This window comes from Phaethon lepturus, unplaced genomic scaffold (genome assembly GCF_000687285.1).
Source record: "Phaethon lepturus isolate BGI_N335 unplaced genomic scaffold, ASM68728v1 scaffold10917, whole genome shotgun sequence".
NCBI classification, from domain to species: domain Eukaryota; kingdom Metazoa; phylum Chordata; class Aves; order Phaethontiformes; family Phaethontidae; genus Phaethon; species Phaethon lepturus.
Window position 1 is genome coordinate 5611 of NW_010549795.1, and position 6000 is coordinate 11610.

The window sequence follows — 6000 nt, forward strand, 5'->3', positions numbered from 1 at the left end:
ACCAGAACTCTGGCAGTTTGCAGTATGCACAGTTTGCCGAAATGCATACAAGTCACAAATTTCTCCGTCTTTTGATAATTCTGCTTCTGTGATGCATGTCGTTAGCCTTGTGCTTGGGCGTAGTCATTTCAGTGCTAATCAGCAGCCCCACTTGGGTTTGCAGAGGTGGAAGTCTAGTTAGTAATCCTGCTTCCTTTAATACGTACTGGTATCTGTTCAATTGTAATGCCTAATTTGAGGTCTTTGGGGAAGGTGAGTGATCAGCAGCTAGAAATATTGCTCCTTTGCTGTCAGTACAGGGCTGCTGTTTAGTATAAAGGGCACCTTTCTAGGCCTAGGTCCTGCTCTCCTGACAAAACTGCCCAGGTAAACTCAACAAACCGCAGTAAATCAAAAGAAAGGCTGAAAGGAAGAGAAGAACTTTTACAAGCTAATACCGTCACTGAACTCAATCTCTGTAAAACTTCATTTGCTGCTTTAGAAGTCAGGAGTGTTATGTGTTACTAGTGAATAAAAAGGACTCTCTTCATATTGTTATGGTATGTGTAAGTGCATAAGAACTGTTTACTTTTTTGAGTAGTGGTAAATAACTCGTGTGATTTGAATTCAAGCTGTGCTGCATATGGGGGTGCTTGAGAGCCTCTTTTGCTTCTAGATCTCACTACAATGGAGGAAAACACTTGACAACGATATTGCTGACTTGACAATGGTTATTCCTGCGAGATTCAAAAATAGTAGGTAGGCAGCCAGTGGTATAAAGCTGGAACCCCCCCCAAACATGCCTGTAAGCTTCAATTACAGAGTGATTAGCAGGCTATTAAGGATTGGCAGTACATCTAATCTTCAGTATGTATTCCAGTACTGTAATTCACTGTTACATAAATTCTTAATTGGAATTATTTTAAAACCATTTTTGGGATTGAAATATAACTGTAGTATTAGTTCAGTTTTCTAATATATGAAAAATTCTTAATGTTTAAATTAATAATGTATAGAAATGTAAATGTCATTTAGCTTCTTTCCACATTGCCCAGTTTTCAAGTATCAGGCCTTTGTAAACAGTGTGGGGGAAGGATCTTCCCCCTTATTTTTTCTTCTGAGTCACCAGTTTCTATAGAGTCACACTTGTTCTTGATTCTGCTTGGTCTTTCTGGAATGGAAAAATAATTCTTTAAAAAAATAAATAAATCAGGGTTTAGAACTGTTTTCGTCAGCTGAAAACATCCCTCCAGCAGTCTTCTGTGGATGTGCTTGGTTTTCTGTAACACTTTAAACCTCACACTTTCTCTTTCATTTGAAAAAAACAAAAACCCACATGTAGGTCATTAACTTTATGAGATGCCATTGGAAAAGGTTTAATATTTAACCTCTTGGTATTTCTTTAATCTTTAACTTTTTTTGCTGCACTCCAATAGGTGAACTCTTTACAGTTGGCAGTTGGTTTTGCTCATGTATAGCTACTCTGCATCTCTTTCTCTTCCATACCTGTTTTTGCTTTCAGGGCTTTTTGGCTGAAAATAGTAATGGCTTCAATTTGGTGATAATTTTGTGGGGTGTGTTTTATTTGGTTGTTTGGCTGTTGTATTAGGTTAGGGTTTTTTTTTAATTTCAGAAAATTTGATTTTTCTTTTCACCCTCTATTATGAAAGAATTACTATATACCAGCTCAGACACCAGAACCATCTTATTTATTGGAGGCAAATACTAAGCAGAAGGACTTAGGATAGTAGTAGAAAATGTTTTTATTTTCTTAACTATCTTGGAGAAACACATCATCCTCTGGCTTTGAGTCTTCTTTCCTCTCTTCTGCTGGGCTACTTGACAACTCTCTTTTCAGGCTTCTGGTATTCAGAAACAGAAAGCAGTTGCATTGGACATTGATCCTTTTTGTTTATTTTGGCAAGTGATTTGTTCTGGGAGTTCACCACTGGAGTATGACTGGAAGTTAGTGGGAAGAGTCCCTGCGCTCTGGTTTTGGTTAGCTGGCTTCCAACTGGGTGCTACCTTATAATTTTCCTGACCCCTGTAAAGCCCCCTCTGCCTAGGTGCTGCTCACAGCTTTTGGAGATGAGCCGAATCAGAAATTCCCACTGAAATAGGCAAACTTCTGCAGCTCTCCCTGTCTTGGTGGAGGTACTCAATGTGCTGGAGGAGTTCATTGCCGAGGACGGGCGGAGCGAAGGGGCATCCAGGACTGAGCTTGGAGCTGAGCTTGCATGGTCGTGTGGTGTTGCCCTGCCGATGGCACCCAGCACCTACCTCTTCCCCCTCCCAGTCTGCCAAATGGGAATTGTGCTCGCGATTAACTGGCTTACAAAGCGCTGTTACATATTGCCTTTGTTCATGCTAAATAGAAACCCTCCAAGCTTCCTGCTTCTGTGTGGCCAGGGGATGAAATGATGAGGCTTCATCCTCCAGGTCCCTGCCAAAAGTTCAATATAAGGTCACTGCAATTTTTCACAGTAAAAATGTCACTTAACCAGCATTTCTGTAATAGCATCGTGTTCAATATCTCTGTGGCTTGGCAGGTCCTGTACCTATATCTTCTGGTCCCTGTGGAAGGTGCTCGCATAGTACGTTTTTGAGAAGTGATTTTTTTTTTACCAGTTCTGAACATAACGCAAGTTACAGACTCCCGGGGAAGGGTGTTGTGTCATCCCTTGATGCTGATGCACCTTAAGAGGAGAAAAACTAATGTTTGGTAAATTGGCTGTTATATTGAACAGGTTTTCATGTTAGGTAGGTAGTGCTTTATAGTGCCTATGTAAAGAGTAAAATATCCAATGTGATTCCCACTCAAAATGTTGCTGCTGGGTGAGGGTGGGGGTAGGAAGCGGTGGGGCGGTACTATCACCATCCCAGGGAAGTGCAGCTGTAGTTCCTATGGCATGTGCGTGACCCTGGCCATGGAAAATAGGCCTTAGGGCTAAGGATTGTATCTTCCGGCACTGCACTCCGGACCTCTATCGGGTCAGGAGATCAAAGTACAGCCCGGCATGCCTGCATCTGGCAACCTGTTCGATCATGACTAGCCCTTAGGCTCTTGGTACCTTTGATTTAGACCGATGATAGAAATGTTAACTGTTTCTGAGTTTCCCAATCTGATACCTCCATTCATGGTTTTGTAACACCGCTATTCTTGACAGGCGCAGTAACTTAACACCATGGGAATGCTTATAGCATGGGGAGATGTAATCAATAATGTTTTTTTTTCCCAAGTATGATTAATCATATTTTTCTTGGATATTTCATTGACAAACCATTATTTACTTACTGTTTAAAACCATGCTTATATAACTAGTGTTATCCTTCCGTGGGGCCCCATTGAAGATAGCTGAGCACGGCTTGTTGGTACCGATATTGAATGCCTTGCCAAGCCTGTGTAAATTCTGCACTTTGCAACCCTCTGCTGTGGCTTGAAACCTTTTGAGTTTTACAGATGGGAGCGAAGTGGGATGGTGAGCGGGGCTCGGTGCTGGCACGTCCTTTGAACAGGAGCTCCTGGGAGGACAGCTGAGCTCTGTGGGGTGCTGCGATTTTCTAGAAAACCCCCAGTGAATGCAAAGGCCTAAATTAAAAAGACAATTTAATACCTTAAACTCACCGTCAGGTCGGGCCTTTGTGCTGGGAGGTAAGCTGTTTCTCATGTAGTGGGAATGCTTTTTCCAACTTTATTTAGAGAGTGAATAGGAGTGCTGTTTAGTTTGATTTAACTACTAAACTTTGCTGAGGAGGAGATGTTTTAGGGTAATCTCCAACACTTTAGTTGAGACAGCTTAAACAAATGCATCTCTCCTGAAATCAGTGAAGATTTCTTATGCAACTGCTAATATTTGCAGCAAGTAGTTTCCTCTATCTTCCCCTAAGTGTTATCACTGTAAAATTGAGCTTTGTGCCTAGAAACAGTGAGCCCTCCGAGTACTTCCCAGAACGCTGTGTCAGCTTGTGAACATGGTGGTCGTGGTGGAGATCTCAATAAATTCTCAGTGTTTCAGTTTCTCATCCCTTGCCCATGGGTACCATAAGGTTTTGCTGTGCATCTTTGTGCTGTTGGCTTTGTCTTGGGAAAGAAAAAAACAAAACCCACAAAAAAAGTCTATTTGAGTGAAATATTTTGTGCACACACTACTGCAAGTGATAATAAATTTAAAATTGGTAGAGTTCTCTAAATGATGGTCAGTAATCTCCTAGGCCGTGGCTAACACTTTCAGAAGAGGAATGTGGAGGAGGCTTGAAATCCAGTAAGAAAACTTTTCATGTGAGAAACTTGATTTAAATAGTGTACCTTGTGGTAATTTTCCTACTTTACTTGGACTTGGTGCATGCTTATAAATGTTTCAAAGTCAAGCAGAAGCTGGAGTAGGAGAAAATTGGGGCATCTTTCAGAAAGCTTAATGTTATATGGTAGGACTACAAATACGAGATGTTCTCTTGGTGAGCTGGTAACAGTAATAAAAAATTGAAGTCCTGAGCAGTCTGTTGTAGGAGGGTTATAAGACTATGCTGTAAGGAGGTAACAAGGACTGAGTAGCAGTGTTGCCTGTTTCTGTTGTGCTTATTTATAAAGGACACTGCAACAGACTCGGGTTTCCATGTGGATGGGTTTGGCACAAGAAAATGTTTGAACATATAGTTTGGTTTGTCTTGCACTTGTTTCTCTGTCTTAAGAGGGACAGAGAAAGTGACTGAGGAGCTTTCTGACATGCCCTCTCCATGCTTCTAGTGCACTTTGCTTTCATCTGGTACATACAGGGTTTTATAGGCTTTACTCATCAAAACATGGTGGGGGAAAAGCGTTTTTCTTTTCCCTGGCAGCCTGCTGCTGTCAGGAACTGTGTGTGTTTAGGACAGCAGTGGGGTTTCCAGCATTGGTTAGAGTTTGTGCTTGAGCGTGTGCTCAAGTGCTGATTTAAGTGGGTTCGGAATCAAGTACTACTGAAAGTGCTTCAGTGGAAGTTAGTGTGTAGTGCTAACTCCTGTTATTTCACTTGTTCTTGTACATGAAGTGTAAGTTTTGAAAGCTCAAAGTAGTTAAGTTGGTTCTTATTTGGTGGTAGCATCTTCCTGCCAAATTTTGACTTTCTACCCCCGTGTGTCTGATCAATGTTGATACTAAAGAAAAAAATGACAGGAATTTGCATGTCCGTTTAGGAGGAAAAAATCTTTATCTTCTCTATTCCCATTGGCTTATATGAAAATGAAATGGCAGAAAATGTTATCCTTAAATTGGAATAGAGAGTTGCAGCTTGAAGGAGGACAACTTGAAAGCTGAGTGACTATCAGACAGGACCTTGCTGTAGAAATGCTCCTAGCCATATTAACAGTAGTGTGAAGTGTGGATTTCGCAAACTACATTAAAACAGACGTATTAGAAGTTCCAGTTGAGGGGACAAGACTGAATTGTATTTATAAAAGAGTCAGCTTGTATGCTATGCTCTGAAAATCACCAGTGCATCCTTGGGGTCTTGTGTGAATAAATACAGGATTTTAACATTTCGGTCTTGGAACATCTTTGTTATTCATTAATATATTACAATGACAATAATGCAGTTGTGCTTTTACATATAATCCCAAATGTAGCAGGATCCATCTTTCAGAGCTGACTTCAAGATCTTACAACTGTTGGGTGGCATATATAATTTGGAAGCGGTGCAGGTGGTATCTCTGTGGAGGGTACCAACCTCATTTGTCTCAGTTGGTTTTCCTGCCACTTAATACAGGTGCCGTGTTGGTATCTGTGTTGGAAGAAGTCTCTCGTCTCCCCCTAATGCTGGATAGAAAGGGAGGGGAAAAGGCAGATCTTGCTGGTAACCGAGCCCTGCCAAATGCAGTCTGAAGCAGAGTGGCTCTCTTGTTCCTTGTGACCACTACAAAGACTTATTTGAAATAGAGAGATGTGATTAACTTTCATGGGACAGCCAAATAACAACTTTTTTTTTAATTCACAGATAGCATACAAACCTGTTTTCTGTTGATGTAATGCTTTTATTTCTCATTTCA